The 22990-nt window shown below is 42.8% G+C and overlaps 1 pseudogene; it reads left to right on the plus strand.

Annotated features, from left to right (window-relative positions):
• The first annotated feature begins 18241 nt into the window (after positions 1-18241).
• LOC124546155 lies at positions 18242-18359 on the plus strand (annotated as a pseudogene).
• The last annotated feature ends 4631 nt before the right edge of the window (positions 18360-22990 follow it).

The following is a 22990-nucleotide window of genomic DNA, read 5'->3' on the forward strand; positions in this document are numbered from 1 at the left end:
TTTTACTCACCGCCTAGTTGTCATAACATCTACTCCTGGTAGGACAAAACTGAAAATCACTCACAGCTACGAATTAGCACAAAAATGGCGTACTATTGTGAAACAGACTAACAATGAATAAAAATGTTTATTTTAAGTAGTAATGACTTGAAAACCAAAATAAAACCTCGTATCGTATTTATTTAATTCTCCACCCATACAAACATTATTTAACTGCATAAATTATTTGACTGTAAGCTCATTAAAATTACATGGTAGTTGATACTTCACGCATTGTAGCTGGTTTCCTCCAATCAAAGCACTCAACGTCATGCGCGAACCGTTTGCAGTTTCCAGACTGCCACAACAATTAGTTCACTTCCAATTACTTGTAAGGATTTGTTTCTTGATATTTTTGGATCCACCACGAAGAACCATGAACCTTGCCGTTGATGGGGAGGCTTGTGTGCCTCAGCGCTACAGATAGCCGTACCGTAGGTGCAAACAACAGAGGGGTATATGCTGAGAGGCCAGACAAACGTGTGGTTCCTCGAGAGGGGCAGCAGCCTTGTCAGTAATGCCAGGGGCACCAGTCTGGATGACTGACTGATCTGGTCTTGTAACGTCATGTCATGCCACATTTTTAAGGAAACGTATCCCAAGCTACAGAAATGTTTTATAAACCATGTGCACCTGTGGATTGCATACCTTATTAGTTGTTGTTGTTGTTGTGGTCTTCAGTCCTGAGACTGGTTTGATGCAGCTCTCCATGCTACTCTATCCTGTGCAAGCTTCTTCATCTCCCAGTACCTACTGCAACCTACATCCTTCTGAATCTGTTTAGTGTATTCATCTCTTGGTCTCCCCCTACGATTTTTACCCTCCACACTGCCCTCCAATACTAAACTGGTGATCCCTTGATGCCTCAGAACATGTCCTACTAACCGGTCCCTTCTTTTTGTCAAGTTGTGCCACATACTCCTCTTCTCGCCAGTTCTATTCAATACTTCATCATTAGTTACGTGATCTACCCATCTAATCTTCAGCATTCTTCTGTAGCACCACATTTCGAAAGCTTCTATTCTCTTCTTGTCCAAACTATTTATCGTTCACGTTTCACTTCCATACATGGCTACACTCCATACAAATACTTTCAGAAACGACTTCCTGACACTTAAATCTATACTCGATGTTAACAAATTTCTCTTCTTGAGAAACGCTTTCTTTCCCATTGCCAGTCTACGTTTTATATCCTCTCTACTTCGACCATCATCAGTTATTTTGCTCCCCAAATAGCAAACTCCTTTACTACTTTAAGTGTCTCATTTCCTAATCTAATTCCCTCAGCATCACCTGACTTAATTTGACTACGTTCCATTATCCTCGTTTTGCTTTTGTTTATGTTCATCTTATACCCTCGTTTCAAGACACTGTCCATTCCGTTCAACTGCTCTTCCAAGTCCTTTGCTGTCTCTGACAGAATTACAATGTCATCGGCGAACCTCAAAGTTTTTATTTCTTCTCCGAATTTTTCTTTTGTTTGCTTTACTGCTTGCTCAATATACAGATTGAATAACACCGGGGAGAGGCTACAACCCTGTCTTACTCCCTTCCCAACCACTGCTTCCCTTTCATGTCCCTCGACTCTTATAACTGCCATCTGCTTTCTGTACAAATTGTAAATAGCCTTTCGTTCCCTGTATTTTACCCCTGCCACCTTTAGAATTTGAAAGAGAGTATTCCAATCAACATTGTCAAAAGCTTTTTCTAAGTCTACAAATGCTAGAAAGGTAGGTTTGCCTTTCCTTAATCTTTCTTCTAAGATAAGTCGTAAGGTCAGTATTGCCTCACGTGTTCCAGTATTTCTACGGAATCCAAACTGATCTTCCCCGAGGTCGGCTTCTACTAGTTTTTACATTCGTCTGTACAGAATTCGTGTTAGTATTTTGCAGCTGTGGCTTATTAAACTGATTGTTCGGTAATTTTCACATCCTTATTAGTATGAGAAGCTTTTCTCGCCATGAAAACAACAGAAAATAAAGAAAGCTTCGTTTTTTCAGTTTTTTGGCTCTCAGTCTGTACCCATTCAGCCATCTCAATAGTAATGCCACTTATGATGATACGAAAGTAAGCACATGGCTGAGAATCGAACCCAAGCCCCTTCACTTAACAATCCACTGCACTGACCGTGCAGCTGTGGAGACTAACCAAGGATTGACGCTTCAGAACAGTACATTAACGTAGAAAACACTTCCAGCATAATGCTTCCACACTTCATTTGAAAAGAAAACCTCAAATTTCAGAAGCTCTGTTAGCGTTTGCATACTTTTGACTGAGTTTTTTTTTTTTTTATCTTTTGACTTAGCATCGCCTTTGGAATGTGTTGTCAGCAATCATATAAGCTGCGGTCTTCAGCCACCCCGTGGTAGGAGTGGACTGTAAGACGATCCACCCAATAGCTCAGCACACCAACCACTATCACCAATCGGACTGTAAGCTGCCCACTAGCTCACTGCCCCCGCCACTATCAGGGATCAGATCACGAGGTAGCTCTCTAGCTCACTCTTCACCATTCTTATGGATCAGAATGCAAGGTGGCTGGCTTGCTGCTCAGCACCACTCTCACAGATGAGATCACATGGAGCAGATCATATAGCGACTGCAATTGTCACTTTGTTCTCTGTGCTCTTGGCACTGTGATACAGCTTGCAACTCACTTTCGACTGAAAGCCTCTCTATCCAAGTTCAGCTTTTTATAAAAATAACGCTATGTGTAACACATAATTATTTTAACATATATGATAGTCCATGTACACAGTTTACCTCAGGAGGAAAGGTAACATTCAGTGGTATGACAGAAACGATCATTTGAAGCAAAAATCTAAAGGTGGACATACGCCGTATTCTAAAGTTACTTTGTACATTTTTCTTGAATAACACGAAATCCGTCTCCTGAAGCGAAAACGTGTGACAACACAAAATTCAAGTACACTAAATTTCCTATGAAAAGGTCCTATTCTTTTTTTCTCTAGTACTTATAGTCTGTGTAGAGACACCGAGAAGATAATGAAAATCTCGCGCGACGTCCATGCGCTGAAATGTAGGTAGTTTTGTAAGCCAAATTGTCGTAGTTTCCGGACTTGATAGCCCACGTGTCCTATATCAAATTATTCGTCTATACTGCTGGGTACATTGTAAACAATGACAATGCATTCAGTTATAAAGAAAATAAATAACAGTTACATTAAATACGTTGTATCTCGGAAACCATTCAGAATAGTGCACACGTCCATATGATTTATTTATTTATTGCTTCAAATGGTCGTTCCTGTTGTCCCTGAATATTGACCGTTCATCCTGGGACAACCTGTATGTTATGTTTAATTTTTTAATTATTCATTTAACCTGGACAGATTAATGCCTTAAGGACCACTCTTAACGTCAGACCAGAGTTTTATACGTAATTAAAAAACTTATTAAAATCACAGTTACTTAAAGAATCATAATATTTTCAATATTGTATCTCCTTCTCTCTGGATTTATTAGGGATTTGGCTGTTATGCCCTCTTGGCTGAAACTGTTTACCTTCCTGGGTCATCCTAAATATCTTCTGCCCACTGGGTAATAATATCATCAAGAAAGTACCCAGCTAATCTTCTTAGCAGTCGGACCTCTAGTGCTTGTACATTGATGGGAACGAGTGTTTCTGCTGTGTTGTTCAGGCAAGAGCTTCATGGTCTAGGGAGGAGTAGTTTTAGTGTGCAGTAGTGGATCAAGAATAAGCTTGTTCATTTGGACTGTGAAGCCTTTCTGTATTGTAAATTATTATCTGAAGGATTTTCCGACGGCGTTTCACCTCAAGACAGTTTTTCGTGACTACCTACGTGAAATAACCAGTAAGTCTATGTTTTGTTTGCAGTTCAATGATGGTTATCGCTAAAGTCAAGTATTGATCTAGTTCCTTGGTTGGGACAATGTTATCAGCTGCAGCTTCTATTTTGCCTATACTTCTGTGGATCACACAAGCTTTTCCATAGTGCATCTGGTCTTTATGTTTTAGATTAACGTATTGACTTGCCTTAGTTATCGTTTCTCTCAGATTGATTGAGTCTGTTTGCTCTTTGCTTGTAATTAATTTTATTTTCGATAGTAGGAGGTCGTTTGTTAAGTCCAAGGTGCAGTGTCTCCGAGATTCACAAACTGTTTTAGCTCTTCCATTAGCCAAGGTGTAGGTTTTCTCTTCAGGTTTCCTGTCTCTGGGGGAGCACATTTATTGGGTAATCGAGTTAGTTTGGTAGGAAACCCATGGAGCTTGTCTTTCAAGTCCAGGGATGAAATGGCAGTCGTCTCCCAAATTATCTCTGGCACCTCAGAGACAGTTAGGCTCTGTATGTTGTCAGTTAGAGTTTATTCTTTGGTTTTTTAGAGAATACGTCATGAATACGATGTTGTGAGCTGAATACAGTTGCGAATTTCTTAGCCTGTTGATTTCATGCAAATATGTGTATGAGAGAGCGACTATATGCTGCATTATGGGTACGTGCAAGCTGAAATATTGTTACATTTGAAGAAGCAACTACACACGTGAATTTCAAAATCAAGGAGTAGAATATTTATGTGTTGCTAGCTTCTAAGTCGAATCGAATTTTGAAAGAGCTGTTCTGAAACAAACTGTCCCACCTACTTTCGGAGATCTGTAGAGGACGCAAATTAGGCAGATTTTATTAAGGGATTTGATATTTACGAACCTATAATCGAGCTGTTTGTCTTCACTATTACTGGGTGCTAGGAGCGTTGGCGGCAATAAGTTAAAGCGTTTGTACGCTGCTACTTCACCTCCTCATCTGTTACTTCTGTGCCGTCTTAGGACAATGCAGTCTATATTTACGGAACTGGAGAGCATGCTTGGCTTGAGCCAGATGTCCACGACGTTAGAAGGAAGACATGGTTGTGTGATGAATGGCAGCTAGCCCTAAATGTGGAAAAATGTAAGTTAATGCGGATGAGTAGGAAGAACAAGCTGTAATCTTCTGCTACAGTATTAGTAGTGTCCAGCTTGACACAGTCAAGTCTTTTAAATGTCTGGGCGTAGCGTTGCAAAGCGATATGAGGTGGAATGAGCATGTGAAAACTGTGGTAGGGAAGACAAATGGTCGACTTCGGTTTATTGGGAGAATTTTAGGAAAGAGTAGTTCACCTGTAAAGGAGACCGCATACAGGACACTGGTGCGACTTAATCTTGAGTACTGATGTGGTGTTTGAGATCCGCACTAGGTCGGATTGAAGAAAGACATCGAAGCAATTCAGAGGAGGACTATCAGATTTGTTACCAGTAGGTTCAAACAAAACGTAAATGTTACGGAGATGCTTTGGGAACTCATATGGGAATCCGTGGAGGGAAGGCGGCGTTGTTTTCGGGAATCGGCATTTGAAACTGATTGCCGAACGATTCTGCTACGGCCAGCATATATTGGGCGTAAGGACCACGAAGATATTATTTGGGAAATGGGGACTCATACGGAGGCGTACACACGGTCGATTTTCCCTCGTTCTATTTGCGAATGGAACAGGAGGGGAAATGAGAATTAGTGGTACAGGATACCCTCCGCCACGCACTTTACGGTGACTTGCGGAGTAGATGTAGATATTCTGAAATATGTGGAGGTGTTCTTCGAAATGAGTTGAAAGTGATCGCCAACTACGTTCTACAGTAACAGTACAGACACACTGGTAAAACCTGTGGCTGCATGAATAGACAAGTTCGTAGCTCTTAAAGCATAGGCTTTAGAATTTATTTGCACAGCTTTTTTCCAGCCTTTATCCACACCATTATCCTGCCATCTCTTGCTCACACACTATGTAGCCCAAGTTCGGATGTAATATTATTCAAAGTTTTTATTTTTCAGCAATGAAATTCTCGCCTATTGTCAGACTTGTCTTCGCTATTTCCTTAATCAGTAAGACTGTTTCAGATATTTTCGTATATGATACAAACTTCACGATTGTGGTCTAAGTTTCGCAGATCATGACGTCCTACATTCTGCTCTATATCCTCTGCTGCATTTATAATTGCTTTTATAGATTAAGATGTATATTTTACCAATAAACACTTTAATATTTCCAGCGTACTTTTCAGTGCTGCATAACAATGTGTTAACCACATGGCCTTCGACAAGAAGAACTACGAGTGATGTACGGTGCTACTTTACCAAAATGGGAAAAAAACGAAAAACCGCTACTGTCAGCAGAGGATTTCCATGGGATCTGGCTCATCATCAAACCTGAAGGAACATCTTAAATCAAAGCATCCTACAGTATCTCTGGAACGTTGTGGGTTAGGAAGTCGATCAAGACGTCATTAATCGATGCAGAAATTCGAAAAATCATTTCTCGTGAACCGTCTTCACTGACGTCCGCTTCCACCTCGGGTGAAGGTTCTCTCTCAGAAAAGCCCATCTGTGTCGTCAGGTTCTGGACCAAATCCTGATTTATTTCCTTTTGCGATGCCCTCACCCCAACTACTTTTCAGTAAACATAAATAAGTAAACGTTTTAATATTATAAATCCGCTCACATTAAATAAAAGTATAGCATGAGACGAACAACTTTTAAAAATGATTTGCAGAGAATACAATCCTTTCTCTTTAATTCAAGAACAGAATTTTTAAAAAATATAATATGTTACATGTTTTGCTCAAACTTTAATTTACTAAGTCGAAAAACGTTTTCAAACTCTCCAATTCGTAGTTTGTATTACCAGTTATTCATAAAAATTAAATATGATTTGGCCGCCCAAAGGCAGTCTGCCTTAAGTGTGATGCGTGGACGAGTCTAAAACATTAGTTTCTACGCTCTCACTGCACATTTCATAGATGAGAAGAACGAACTCAAGTCATACCTTTTACAATCCTCATAACTCGAAGACAGACGCACCGCAGAAAACTTCTCAAACTGAGTGATTATTGCCAAATACAATATCGATTTTAAAATCACCTCCATTATAACAGACAATACGTCAAACATGAAATTAAGTGCTATGCTTATCAAACGTATACATATCCCTTCTTTTCACGTTCTTTAAACCTCTCTGTGCAGCACGCAGTTCAGAAGTCTGAACAGAAAACCGTTGACGACGTCAAAATAATTATACTTTTGAAGGAGAGACTCTTTGCTTTAAGCAAACTTGCTGAAATGTGGAAAATTTAAAAAATGACCGACTGAAACTGAAACAAGATGTCCCAACACGATGGAACTCTACTTATGAAATGTTGCAAAGATTTACTTTAAATAAAGATCCCATAATTTCTTGCCTCGCTATTTTAGGAGGAAAATCGATAACTTTAAACTTAATGATACAGCCTGGGAGGTAATGCAATAGGCTTTTCATGTTTTCAAAGTTTTCGATGAGGCAACCAAGGAGTTGTCCTCAGAGAAAACAGTCTCACATTCCAAAATGAAAATCTTGCCAAGATTAATGGAAGGGCAACAGATATTTTAAAGACAAAAATAAAGAATGTCCTCAAGAAATAGTCGTTGGTTTATAATTTCCTTAAAGGGTTATCAGAGTGGTTTGAGGCTAGCTTCAGGAACGAACTGATTGGTCAGGCAGCTTTACTGGACTCTCGATTCAAGAGGCAAGGATTTCCAGCAGACAAATCATTTCAGGATTGCTATAAAAGGCTACTGCAGAAATGAAAGCGTTGGTTGCTCGATAAGAAAAAACACAGCTCAACAATGGTTCAAATGGCTCTGAGCACAATGGGACTTAACATCTGAGGTCATCAGTCCCCTAGAACTTAGAACTACTTAAACCTAACTAACCTAAGGACATCACACACATCCATGCCCGAGGCAGGATTCGAACCTGCGACCGTAGCAGCAGCGCGGTTCCGGACTGATGCGCCTAGAACCGCTCGGCCACAACGGCCGGCTAAACACAGCTCATTTCTCAAGCAGTTACAACCGTAATGCATGAGACTTCTTCAACCTGGGAGGAGTTTGATGTAACTACTGGTCAGATTCAAGCAATTCACGACGTAGAAAGTGCGGCAATTCTCGGCTTGGAGAAATATTTAGCGGAGGGATATTTGCCTAGCGATCCCTTAAAATGGTGGGAAACAAGAAAATTGCTGTGGCCAACGCTGTATGTATTGGTTCTAAAAGTTTTCTGTATCATAGCAAAAGCGGTGCCCTGTGAACGAATATTTTCAAATGCAGAACAAATATGCACCGAGAAGAGAGAAAGACTCACATCGACTAAAATGGGTCACATTTTATTTATAAATGGCAATATCGATTAATTTTTCCTTTTTGGGTACATATATGGTAATACTGACTGTAAAAGACGACTGTGGATACACTTCAATTACAGTTACTGTATGTTGTAGTTCTTGTTTCGTATTTTTTCCAATGAAAGTGGCAAAACATAAAAAGAATCAGTCTTCATTCTTAAAATTTTTCAACTTGATAAAAAATGTTTAGGATTTTGTTGCAATATTTATCATTTTTACAGCAGACGATATTTATAGCTTTTATATCTCAAAATTACTAGGGACATAACACAAAATTATTACTACTCTTTATACGTTCTTTCAAAATAGGACAATATCAGATAAAAATACATGTTTAGTGACCTGAATTAGAAATGCAAAGTGCCTTGCGTTTACTTATTTTGTGGGTGAGTGGTGAGTCATGAAAAAAAACTAGTTCATTCCAGTGACTGTCCTGTTCTGATCCGATCTCTGAAAAGAAGTTTTGCCCATCTCTACTGGTGGGTGGATAGAGATAATTGAGCATTTCTATCGAATGTTAGTCACTATATTTCCAGTTCATCTTGTAATTATTCGAGATGCTTGTAACAAGTTTCATTTTCCCGTAGGGATAAGACAATATGATCTTCCAGATTGCTAAGCGTGTTTCCCCGTTGGTTGAACACTGTCAAAGACCACTGTTTGGCTTCTTTGGAACAAGTTTCACCTATAGACCTGTTGGATGCAGTGTGTTACCCAAAGATATTGCCTCTTATGTCTGGTGGTGAATAACATACTGTATAAATGTTCCGTGTGCTCCTTGAATCTCTGGATCACTTGTTTCTTCCCTGTAGCTTCGTGAAGATTGAAAGCTGATACATTTCAAGAGACGTGGTATATCCGCCACAGAGCGTTACTCTGGATGTGTTGGACTTTATCAACATGACTTTTAGCTGCAATTCCCCATACAGGACAGATGTAATCTGTGAATGACCGTATCATCTCTCAGAAGATCCTCAGTTCACAGTCGTCTCAGAGGGCAGTTCTCTCATTAAGCGCTGGGTAAAGGGCTCCCAGGATGGCATTCTTCCTGGTGTTGTCGGTGAGTGCATAGAACTGAACTGGCGATCAGATAAACCCCTAGATATTTTGGTTTAGATGTCCTTTTGTGGAGGTACCAAAGAGAGGGATGTCTGCTGTAGGCCTGGGCCGCCGTTTTGTGAGTAGAATCACCTAGCTCTTTGCAGTGTTAAACTTTATGCACCAGTCTGATGTCCACGATTCGATGTCTCTTCAGGGTTTCTATAAACTGCGTTGTATAATACCTGATCGTCTGTGCCTGCACATGAAAGCAGTATCGACATCTGTGGTGTCACCGCCAGACACCACACTTGCTAGGTGGTAGCCTTTAAATCGGCCGCGGTCCGGTAGCACACGTCGGACCCGCGTGTCGCCACTGTCAGTGATTGCAGACCGAGCGCCGCCACACGGCAGGTCTAGTCTAGAGAGACTCCCAAGCACTCGGCCCAGTTGGACAGCCGACTTTGCTATCGATGGTTCACTGACTACATACGCTCTCATTTGCAGAGACGACAGTTTAGCATAGCCTTCAGCTACGTCTTTTGCTACGACCTAGCAAGGCGCCATATTCAGTTACTACGAATGTATTCTGAACTGATAATATTGTGAATCATGTACCGTCAAGAGTGACGTTCATCATTAATGGATTCAAGTTAAGTATCAAACTAATTACGTCCGCTTTCTGAATTCTCATTCCTTGTCATGTTCCAGACCTCACGTCAGTATAGTCCCTCCCTCCTCATGCCAGCCTGCGTGAGCTAAGACGCGTGCTTTTCGGCCTCCACTAGTAACACGGTGTTGGCTCTTCTGCCAACACAACATCTTAGACATATTTACTAATATGTAGTGACGATGGGAGGTCTGCTGTGTAGGCACTGTAAAAGACAAGACCCAGCACTGAGCCTCGAGGTACTCCAGCAAGTTCATTTCTGTATGTTGAAGTGCCCCCCCCCCCTTCCCCCAACCCTAACAAGAATGGCCTTCTAGATAGCTGGTGAGTAGTTGTACCACCCGCAGTTGGCCGTTCCTCTGTGGATGACTTCCAGGAGGATCATGCCGCAGTGTTTCCTGTTATTAAATTCCACAGTTGCTTCTTCCACCAATCAGAGGAACTGGAGAAGCGTGGAGTGGCCTCCTCAGATCCTGAACTGCTCGTCGGGCAGCACTACTTCACTGATCAGTTGTAGAATGAGCCGTTGCAGCAACATGCTCTCGATAGCCTTCCTCAGCGTGAAGAAGAGGTTGATAGGCCTGTAGTTGTCAGGACCCATATAGCTCTTCCCCAGTTTTGAGACTACCATAACGATGACTTTTTTGCACGGTGAAGAAAACTACTTCTAAATCAGGCTGCTGATAAACACGTGGGTAACGTTCTTAATGGCTGCTGAAGGCATTCCCTTGGGCGTCTTGGCTTTGATTTGATCATGACCAAGTGCTTTCACATTTGATTGTCGTTTGAACGTTTGCTGCACTCTTCAGTAATGGTTTCTATCTCCGAATAGTGTTCTTCTGCTTCAGTGGAGAGAGAGAGAGTCGTTCCTCCAAGAGTTTATCACGTCCATTGTTGATGGCCACGAGCAAACAATTTGTTTTCAAATACATCAGCTGTAGCATTTGTCTTGTCCAGTGGAGTGCAGGCCCGACTAGCTACAGTTGTTAACAGTCGCATCTTGGGCCATTTCTTCGTAAAGAGGTGGACGAGGTATCATGCAGAGGCATCAGTTTGCAACGATGCGCTCCTTTCTGCCCACCCCATATTCTGGTGCTCAATCTTTGCTGCTGAAGCAGATTCACTCTAGCCTTGTAAGGTGTTACTCCTTGTTCCGAGTGTTCTTCTTTCAGACAAGTAGAAGAATGTCCTGTAGAGTAGTTTCTGGTCTGCAACCTGCACCAGGGTAATCTGGTGGAGTGGAGGAGATAACTACTTCAGTAATGGCCGTAGTTATAAATATCTGCATTGCCCACGCTGGCATCAGCTTCAAGTACATGATTCACAATTCAGCATTTCAACTGTCGGCAGTAATCAGCCCATTTGGTCTTGACGGTGCTAGGCCGGCTATTGGTGGGGACGAATTGCCGCTCTGTGGAAAATGTCATACGTTATACAATGTGCGGCCACGGTAGTGAATCCAGGGATTCTCTTGGCGATACAGACTTCGAATACATCCGGCAGATTTCCATTGGCTGGGTAGCTGGTGGGTTTTACAGTTCACAGACGTATTCGTGGAAACATTCTGCTACTTTTAGTAAGGTGCAGCTACTACGAATAATAGTGCCTCATCTTGTGTTTTGCATTAAGATCCCTGACGGTGATACGCTTCCCTATAGTTTGGAAGAGGTTGCTTGCGTCAAGAGGCCTCTAGATGGCAATGAAGATGATGATGCTACAGATGGTCTTCACTGTGACTGCAGTGTAGCGTTGGCTAGGGTGCAGTTTAGTGGCGGGGCGAGTTCCTGATGTAGAAAGCAGTTCCACCCCAGTTGTAGAGTGGTCGCAGCATTAATTCATAGTGCCGGCTTTAGGTGAATTTCAGACGCTAGACAGATGTCAGGAATTGTATGAATTTCAGCAGGTGGTGGTATATGCCATTGGCATTCCAAATCGCAAAATTAATGATTTCAGTTGGTCTATTTCTGGACATATCCCATCTAGATGGTTCCGTTGGTTATCGTCAGCATGCTTCTGACAGCTTCTTGTGTGGCCACGATTGCTAGTAGGGTGGGAAGGGTTTTCTTAATTTCAGTAACAGTTTGATCAAGCGCATGTACTAGTTCAGTAACTGCTAAGCGCTCTGCCGTGGTTCGTAGCACGACGTGAGGTTGTTGCGTTGATGGCTGCTTCCGGGTGATCCTCAGTTGAGTCGCAGCTGTTGCACCTCCGGCAACAGCAGAGGCTAGGTGACCCGGTCTTATCTGTGCAGAACACCGTACATAGGATGACGCTGCGGCTGCAGGTTCCTGTGTTGGTAGCGTGGTGGCTCGAAATTGATTTTAGGTTGCTGGTTGCTTGTTGTCTTCTGTACAACGTCCTTGGGTTTGTCTGTCGTCGTCTGGCTTTTTTTTCTTTCTTTTTGATGCAGCCTCTGCAAATGGTTGGTATACGGCGCAGGTGCTGCCCTCGATTTCGTCAGGCTGGTGTGATTCTTTCTATATGGCTTCGTGTAATTCCCATTGCTGGCGGCTGATGCTAGCGGTGCGTCAATCGAGGTGGCTGTTTCGGAGTATTTCTCCTTGAAGTCGCAGGTAGGTTAGTCCACGTCCATGTTACTTCCGTTGATTAAGTCCAGATCAGAAAACTTCGCCGGCCGCGGTGGCCGAGCGGTTCTAGGCGCTACAGTCTGGAACCGCGCGACCTCTACGGTCGCAGGTTGGAATCCTGCCTCGGGCATGGAAGTGTGTAATGTCCTCAGGTTAGTTAGGTTTAAGTAGTTCTAAGTTCTAGGGGACTGATGACCTCAGCAGTTAAGTCCCATAGCGCTCAGAGCCATTTGATTCATATTAATTCTGCTGTCAAAGACCAAAGTCACTTTCACTTATCAATGGCAGTTCACCGTGTTTATTCAGTAGAAGTGGGGCTATTGGGTAAATTGATATTGGAGAGATAGCGAAACCAGCAAAACAAGAGGGTAAGAGTGTTTATCAAAATATTATTACCGTGCGGCAGAGGTAGCGAGAGGTAAGAGTGTTTATCAAAACATTATTATCGTGCCACAGAGGTAGCTGTTTTTTTTTTTTTTTTAACGAGCGAAGTGCCTGCGTATTTACTTCCTTCATGACAGGAAACCATGAAGCTGGAAGCCTAAAGCCGTCTTCTCTTCTGAAATTACAGTCGTTCTTGGAAAGCCAGTCGCACTTTGGAGTTTTCTTCTACAAACGTTACTTTCCTCAGCTGGCACAAGCACGTTGCTGAGGTCAGTATCACGGCCGCAGTTCTCCTGGTATCCAGGTTTCCTCATATTTCACGCTTAGTTCCAACTGCGTGTGGTGTTCTCGCTCTCTAACAAGTCCTTTTACTGTCCTTACTGTTTCGCCTACACAGGGTGAATCACCTAAAACTTGCACCGCAGATACTTGGGAAATGGAAAGGGCTGTTGATGTGCGGTTTTCACAGAATGAATTGGTAGTCACCGGCTTGTATTGTTAGCCAGTTAACAGATTCTAATAATACATCGTGTTTTTTATGCAAACATTCTTTAATAGAATAATGCCTATTAACTTTAACAAACTGAAATTAGTGTAAATTAGAATGTCAGTGGTGTTTATTGCGGGACTCTAGTGCAAATTGTTTACGAGATATTGTAATCTGAAAAGTTCCACACCGACACTTGTGCAATATCTGTGGTAGGACACACTAAAGAACAGAACAAGTGCATACACTAATTATGTGGCTTCTGATCAGTAACGAAACAATTGACCATCACAGCTTGTGCTCAAAGTGACCAACGACAATACACGCCTCCAGCCTGGAACTCGTTATGAATGCCTGTGTTCGATATATGTGTGATGTTCAGCTCTTTGATCATATTTCACCATCACACGCACTTGGTGCAGGGAGTGTCAACTGACCCTTAACATAGACAAATGTAATCTATCGCGAAAACATAGAAAGAAGGATCCTTTATTGAATGATTATATGATAGCGGAACAAACACTGGTAGCAGTTACTTCTGTAAAATATCTGGGAGTATGCGTACCGAACGATTTGAAGTGCAATGATCATATAAAAATAATTGTTGGTAAGGCGCGTGCCAGGTTGAGATTCGTTGGGAGAGTCCTTAGAAAATGTAGTCCATCAACAAAGGAGTTGGCTTACAAAACACTCGTTCGACCTATACTTGAGTATTGCTCATCAGTGTGGGATCCGAACCAGGACGGGTTGACAGAGGAGATAGAGAAGATCCAAAGAAGAGCGGCGCGTTTCGTCACAGGGTTATTTGGTAAGCGTGATATCGTTACGGAGATGTTTAGCAAACTCAAGTGGCAGACTCTGCAAGAGAGGCGCTCTGCATCGCGGTGTAGCTTGCTGTCCAGGTTTAGAGAGGGTGCGTTTCTGGATGAGGTACCGAATGTATTGCTTCCCCCGACTTATACCTCCCGAGGAGATCACGAATGTAAAATTAGAGAGATTCGAGCGCGCACGGAGGCTTTCCGGCAGTCGTTCTTCCCGCGAACCATACGCGACTGGAACAGTAAAGGGAGGTAATGACAGTGGCACGTAAAGTGCCCTCCGCCACACACCGTTGGGTGGCTTGCGGAGTATAAATGTAGATGCAGATGTAGACGCACAGCTATCCTGGCAGACAGTCGCAGTTATTTCCAAACCCTCTGTTCTCTCTCTCATCTTATCAACGAACACTGTCCCGCATATCTCTCCTCGCTATTTTGTCAAAAACTGAAATTTTGAGCACGTGGCTGTTTAGAAAATACAGGTTGACTACAACACAGAAAATTACGGCAATCAGCCGCTATTTACAATCCTATTTATTTAATTAATCAGTGTCATTGGCGGTTTCGAACCGACAGGTTCATCTTCAGACGGCTAGTTCACGTTTTATATTACATTTCGTCTTCTGTTTCCCCACCTGACGAAACTTGCTTGGGGTGGTGATATGGAAAAGACGTATGGCTTTTTGGTTGACTCCACTTCGGCGACTTGCTTGTCGATGGGGATGAAATGATGATGATAAGGACGACACAATACCCAGTCCCTGAGCGGAGAAAATCTCTGACCCAGCCGGGAATCGACCCCGAGCCGTTAGGGACGACATACGGTCGCGCTGACCACTCAGCTACCAGGGGCGGACGGAATGGTGATGCCCTACAACCAAAACAAGATGTGAGACAACGTGTTTTTAATTGCAGTTGTGTCTCACGATGATTTATTAGTTCATAGTATTATTTACTCACATTGCTACTTCAGTATTTGAATACTATTTGTCATACTAAGATTGTTATTTCTTGGGAAACTATGGTGTAAAAAACGAATTGCATGTATGAAACTCTGGTCCGATGTAAGACAGGGCCTGATGGCCCTAATAAGATCAGATTAAATAAATAAGTAATAGTTACGTGGGAATGAAAAGATTAGTGTAAAAATGTAGCTTCTGTGTTTGCTGTTATCGTTCTGCTACGGGATTGCAAAGCTAAAACACGGGAAATGTCCGGCAGGCATTGCCCCCTCTCCCCTTCCCCTCCAGAGAGCGCAGGCTGTTGTTCCCCCTCCCCTTCCCTTGCGCGCAGCTGGCGCCCGCCCGCCAACCCGCTCCGCGACTCGCGACTGCCAACCAACGGCCGGCCGCTATTTGCATAGCAAAAAACTGCGCGCCGCGCGCTCATTGGTTGGCGCGCTCCCCGCCCACGGATGCGGCGACCACTCGCGCCCCTCTGCGACTCAACCCGCTCGCGAATTATTTCGCTTTTTAGCGAGCCCCGCCGCCAATCGCTTTTCGCGACAACCAACTGCTCGCACTGTCGCGCTCTTCTGAGATATGAACCGCAGCCACGGAACACTTGCAATTCTATATTACTTGGGTCAGTTCTGTGTTTGCAAAAATTACTTATATTCTTGAACATGCTAGCAAGCCATTCTAGTATTAATCATTTTTCCTGCTTAGTTCTAAACTTAACAGACAATTTTTATACGATTTAGAAACTAATTTGTGTCGCTTGATTAACTGTAACGTCATTAGATAAGGTACATAAATGTAATTTCGCCGTTTGAGCTCGGCAATGTGATTTTCAACAACTTCCGACAAAAGTACTCCCTAATGGTACGACCATCCATTGGTAGGACCATGTATTGTCGAACCGTTGAACTGCAGTTAGCACTATTCATTTACAAACAATTTAATAACAAAAAAGCAGGAAATATAGGCCTACAATATGTTATAATGCTAGAAACCTGTAGCAACTTTATGTGTCATTCTGGCAACTCACTATAGTACTGTTTGATTTAACGACATCTAATTACTTCGCAATTACTGTAATTCACAGTACGATACTAAATTGAGAATGTAAACGTTGTTTTTATTTAGGCTACTGGATTACATATCGACATTCCGTCTGCACTTAAAAATAATGCACTTATATTCGAAGCAGAAAATATGGCAGGAGTACGTAAGATAATGTAACTTTAGTGTAATTAATAAGAATGTAATCAGCATTGTTTATTTGAATCACTTCACTTATTTTACCATGAAAACGCAAATATGTATGACAATTGTAAACAATGAATGATAATATTTTCTGCAATTTCGAACAACTTTTGCGATTGCAAATAACGAAAGTACTGTATGTAACAATATTCTGACTTTCAGCGGATGTATGTAAGACAGCAAGAAATCAGGCGAGGGACCCAGTGCAGTGTGAAATTCTGAGCTGCACTGTCTGACGTAACATCGAGTTAAGAAATAAACAACATTCATAGTTTTAAATCTGGGTACACATGAACCACTTTTTGACCCTTCATATTATTAGAGAATCACGGGGTACTCTGGCCCCTCTTCATTTAAGAAATTTACAGAAGAATCAACTGCAGAGGAGCAACGAGAAGAAGTTCACGCAATTTTTTTTCTCTTTTTTTTTACGATCTGAGCTACACCCGTTTTCAACTTCAAGAATTTTTATTTCAGCTACCCTCTTCAAGATCAATATTCGTAAAGAATTTTATTTTGTTTATTTTTTCGACAGATACTATCCTCTGCAAGGCGGTTATACCGCAAGTTCGATGTATAAAAATCTGGCGGTTTATGTAACCATTATATTCAGCCAGTCGCTTTTTGAATTTGATACTACCTACTACATTACTATAGGTGTTACAGAAACATTATATCTTGTGCCAAGTGCAGCTAGATGCTAGGGCCGTGGTTCTGGCAGAAATAAAGAAAATGTAGCTAACGAAATGTTAATGACACAAAAAATTCATTCAGACAAAGTACATTTCGCAGCTTACACACAACACACGCTGTATTCACAAGCACAAAGCGTAATACAAAGGGTATGGAGATGCTATATATCACACTTCGCCACATCGTGATCTCTGATCTGACATGGGGTGCATTAAATTACAGACTAAAATATTTACGATCATAGATAATGGACATAACCGTTCGCCCAAAAGTTCCGATGCTGTTTTTATTTATTGCGTATAAACGACGTCAGTGAAGTAACTACAGTAGCAACTGGAACTAACAACTGTAAAAAACAAATGTGCATGTTACCAGTCAGTTGCGAACAGGCTGTGGTAAGTAGTGGCTGTAGTGTGTAAAAGTTGTTGTGACACAAATCGCAATGGAGCAACGTCTCTAACTGAAGTGTTCAAGACGTTGTCCAGAATGTTTCTATGAAGAGAGAAGCGTGCTCAAAGTTTGTGTCGCACAACTTGACTACCGAACAAAAACGACGTGTGCGCGCCTGCCGCGACTTGATTTACATGCAAAATGCTAGCAGTTCTTTTCTGGAAAAAAAATATATCATGCGTGACTTGACTTGGGGTGTTATTAGTAGGCTACTAATTTACAGCAAAACTCACGTGAAGCGTCAACGATTCGACGACGTAACTGACATTCAAGCTAATGTCACGTGCGACGTGAACAACATCCCAAGGAAGGTGTTTCTTGTCAGATTAATCGGGCTGTATGAGCGTGTGTTTTAGAAACACCATCTTAACTTTTGTCTTGTTTTTTACTAATCCAGTTTCGAACCTTTTTGGACTGACGGCATAACTGAACATTGTCAGCTAACGGTGTTTCCACCTGTTGACAATACACATGTAGTACGGATCACGAAAGTTACAGATAAGAAAAGAGAATAAGATGTTTACTACATAATTAGAGTGAATATGTTACTGGCGTATATGACCAACACCGATTTTTGCCAGCTGTAGTTCTATACATGTACTGAGTTTTTGTTTGTGGAACCGTAACATTATAAAGTGCCAATGTCCTTGCCGCAGTGGTAACACCGGTTCCCGTCAGATCACCAAAGATAAGCGCTGTCGGGCTGGGCTAGCAATTGGATGGGTGACCATCCGGTCTGCCGAGCGCTGTTGGCAAGCGGGGTGCACTCAGCCCTTGTGAAGCAAACTGAGGAGCTACTTGATTGAGATGTAGCGGCTCTGGTCTCGGAAACTGACATACGGCCGGGAGAGCGGTGTGCTGACCACATGACCCTCCATATCCGCATCCAGTGACACCTGTGGGCTGAGGTTGACACGGCGGCCAGTCGGTGCCTTTGGACCTTCATGGCCTGTGCGGGAGGAGTTTAGTTTTAGTTTAGTTTAACATTATAAAGTGATACAGAATGATATAGTAACAGGTAAAACAATAGAGCAAAATCGTTGTTATATAAACAAAAAATGGGAGTTACGAACGTACATGGCAGATAGAAATGAACATGGAAAACTATAGGTGTGTCGTGGAGACTAGCAAAATAGACTTTATAGAACAGATGTCTCAGTCATGGCATGAACCCGTGATTTTTAGCTTCCACTCGTGTCAGCAGTCTTGTAGGCTTCGGAACGCTGAGCTAGAAAGGTTGGGGGGTGGAGGGGACATTCCGACAAACCAGACATAACAACAGTCAGTCCCGCCCCACCAAATTTCAAAAGTAATAAAAAAATGGTTCAAATGGCTCTGAGCACTATGGGACTTAACTGCTGAGGTCATCAGTCCCCTAGAACATAGAACTACTTAAACCTAACTAACCTAAGGACATCACACACATCCATGCCCGAGGCAGGATTCAAACCTGCGACCGTAGCGGTCGTGTGGTTCCAGACTGTATCGCCTATAACCGCTCGGCCACCCTGGCCGGCCAAAAGTAATCGCCATAACCCTTAACACAATTATATCGCAATGAGGTAAGACGGTCAGTGACCTCCTGGAAAAATGTTTGCAGTTGTCTATGGAACGATGATGACCGAGGCGTACGCCTGTTAATCCGAAACAAATTGATGGCGTCGAATGTCTTTCTCCAGGGTTTAAAAAATATAGAAATTCCATGGGGGGAGAACGGAACTGTATGGATGACGTGTAAGGACTCCCAGTGAAACTTCTGCGAGGTAATGCAAACAATCTTGCCAACTTGTCGCCGTGCATTATCGTGCAACAGAATGATGCCGTCCGACACCATTCCTGGAACTATGGACTTGATGGCACACTTCAGTTTTTGCAAAGTGGTCAGGTACCGCTGTGCGTTAATTATTGTTCCAGAAAGTTAATGAGCAGCGGACCCTTACAGTCAAAGGAAAAAGTTTACATGACTTTCCCGGAGCTGGCGTGCACAGATTTGGATTTTTTTCGTTGGGGATGAATCCATGTGCTTCCATTGTTAGCTCTGGCGCTTCGTCTTCAGCTCAAAATGATGAAACGTTTCATCTCCCGTGATAATAGGCGATACCGTTCCACGTGCTGCAGTGACGTCGAGATTCTGTTCGACTCCTGCACTTCCGTCAGGCTGTTGGGCACTCGCTGCGGCCAGATTTTCCGGAACTTCATATGCTTTGTCGTAATGACTCGAGAGGTACCGCGACTGATACCTAAACATGACCCGGACGCCATCGGTCGCCCACCGTCGGTCATTTCCGGTCCTCACCGACTGCTCTCTTTCAGTGACGCTCGACCTTCTCAAAATCGCTTATTCCAAGCAAACACACGCGCACACGACGTACTGTGTTCAACGTACACACTTCCTGACAAACCTTATGCATCTAGAACCGCACTAAACCACGCTGTTCCTCTATTCCGGCCTCTGTAGTGAAGTCGGATCCACATACGACTCGATGACCCCACGTCGAGCACACCTAACAGACAAATGGCACAGCAGTGAGCGTTCGCGCTATTCATTCCCGATTCGCAACATACACCTACCTGTGCTACCAATGTTCGTGGCATCCTCGTTACATAGCCTGTCTAATTTTCATCTGACTGCCCCTTATATTCAGACTAGAAAAGGCGAGGAGCACTCGATCTTGACGACCCACGAACACACTTCGGATAGTTCGGTAATGCCCTCGGAAATCGCTCATGCGGGATTGGCCGTTTGTTCTCACCTCAGCGGAAGGCGGAGAAAAGAGATCCTAGCGTATAAAACCCCAATTTTTTTAACAAACAGTTCTCTCGGCGTCAATCACAAGTGCCCCAAACCTACGACTGTCGATTTCCGAGCGTGACGTAGAACTTCGAAGTTTTGTGCCTCGTCTCTCTGATGTTAGCACAGGTAGCGCCATACCTGTCGTATAACTCGAAATTTTTGTTTAGTTCCTCTTCTTCACCTACGATCTCGTGCAGTGTATCTTCTCAAAGGCAGGAAATGCGGGATGTTCAAAAAGTTTCTCCGCAGTGCCGTATGCTTGTTAGCCAATCTGTTTGTTCGCCTGCCCTCCGCACACACCGTCAGGTGGCTTGCGGAGTATGGATGTAGATGTAAATGCCTGGGTTACTTCCCTTCAGGTGGACTCTCCCAACATTCCACTGTTTCGTTTGTCTCAGCCAGCATCAGTAGTATCGTTGGTGTGTGTCGCCACGTGTTTACGTGAACGTTTAAGTTTAATTCTATTGTTCGTTTGTTTCGTTTTTGTCGCTGTTAAAATGCTGACCATTGAAGAACGTCTGTTTTTAGTCGAACAAGTGTTCAAAGCTGGCGGTAAATACACAGTTTCAGTTCGTCAAACATTTAATTCAGTTTTCCCGGAGACAACACTTCCACATCGCGATGCTGTGGGAGATTTGATTAACAAATTTCGAAGTACGGGTTCAGTGACAGATGCACCGAGAAGTGGTCGTCCTAACGTTTTGTCTGAGGATAAACTACTCGATATTTCCGATAAAATGTTCATGAGTCCGAACAAGTCAGTAAGAAAATCGATGTTAGTGTCGGAAAGGCCCACATAGCTGTAAGGAAAAAATTAGAACTTTTCCTATACAAAGTGACAGTCGTGCAAGAACTGAAAAATACTGATCATGGCAAGAGACTGCATTATTGTCAATGGTTCAAAAATTTCGTTCAACAAAATGGAAGGAATATTCTTAATGAAACGTTTTTCACTGATGAGGCGTGGTTTCATTTATACGGGTACATGAACTCGCAAAATTCTCGCATGCGGAGTACTGAAAATCCATTGTGTATTCAAGAGGAATCATTGCATTCTGTGAAAATAGGAGTTTGGATTGCAATTTCTAGACGTCGGATTGTGGGTCCCATATTTTTCAACGAAACAATAAACGCACAACGATTCTGCAGTGATATTCTGTACCCATTTATAGGAGAACTTGTGTTAAGTGAAATACTGAACGGTTATTTTCAACAAGATGGTGCAAACGCGCGTACTGCCCGCTTTTCAATATCACTGCTTGCTGAAGTTTTGGTGATCACATAGTTTCACAGGGACTTTGGACGCCACGATCGCCTGACCTAACACCATCTAACTTTTTCTTGTGGGGTGCAGCGAAAGCAACTGTCTATAAGAACCGCCCAAAATCCATCGATGAATTAAAAACTGCAGTATCCACTTTCACTGCATCTGTTGCAGGAGAAATGTTACAGCTTGTGTTTCGAAACATGATTAAACGAATTGGATTGTGTATTCAACGACAGGGGGGACACTTTCAACATTTACTGTGAAAATTTGTACGTAAAAATGAATATTAATAAATTAATAACTTGTATTTCACTGAGTTGCATTTCGGTATATTCACTGCTGCATACGGCACGCGCGGCTAACAATCATGCAGCACTGCGGAGAGACTGAACACCCCATACTATCAAACTTCAGTGTTCGTTCGTTGGGGTTTCCTTTTTCCCGAAGATTTCCTCAATTTGTCGAGTCCAACGCAACTTTCCCTACCACAAGAAACGTAGCCATCTCAACCTGCAGTGTTAACTTGAAGCAGACAGGTATCGAACGCTCACAATGTCTAACGCTGACGCACAGTCTTTCCAGACCCAGTAGAGAGATTGCTAGGAGAGGAAACAGTGGTGAACCACAGTGGACCATATGAAAATTGACGAAAAAGAAAAAGATAGGCGTTCCAAAATGGCTGACTCGTTGGTCTGGAAGCCAGTAGCAAAGAACAGCGCCCGTCGCCTGACGCCTGACGCCCACGGGTGCTCTCCGCTGACCTGAAAGGGCCGTGGCTGACCGCACAGGAGGCAGTGGAGGGCTCTGCGTGATGGATGGCCTGGCAGCGACGAAGCAGATTTCGGCACAAACAGCTCGCGATTGCTGAAGGCATGCACTTTATGACCATTGTAGGCGTGATACGAATTAATGGTATTCCGAAAGCAGCACAAGAGCCTCGTCGCACAGCGATTTTCAGTGTAGGGTTCCAAAATCTAACTTTTATATACTCCGCAGAAATCCACGTGTCCGTGGTTAATGGCTACCATACAGCTGCTACATCCGACTGCCCAGCGTTCTAACAACACTGTAGATACTGAAAAAAAAGTCTTATGACTGCGTTGTGATCTTTTATTTTTCATCAACTGAGTAGCCCAGATGCAAAAGCCCCTAACTGCCTGATAAGCCAAACTGAAATAATCGCGAAAAACTCGTCCTATTCAAACCATTGAAGTTATGGACTACGTTCAAAAAATGGTTCAAATGGCTCTGAGCGCTATGGGACTCAACATCTTAGGTCATCAGTCCCCTAGAACTTAGAACTACTTAAACCTACCTAACCTAAG

This window comes from Schistocerca americana, chromosome 8 (genome assembly GCF_021461395.2).
Source record: "Schistocerca americana isolate TAMUIC-IGC-003095 chromosome 8, iqSchAmer2.1, whole genome shotgun sequence".
Taxonomy (NCBI): Eukaryota; Metazoa; Arthropoda; class Insecta; order Orthoptera; family Acrididae; genus Schistocerca; species Schistocerca americana.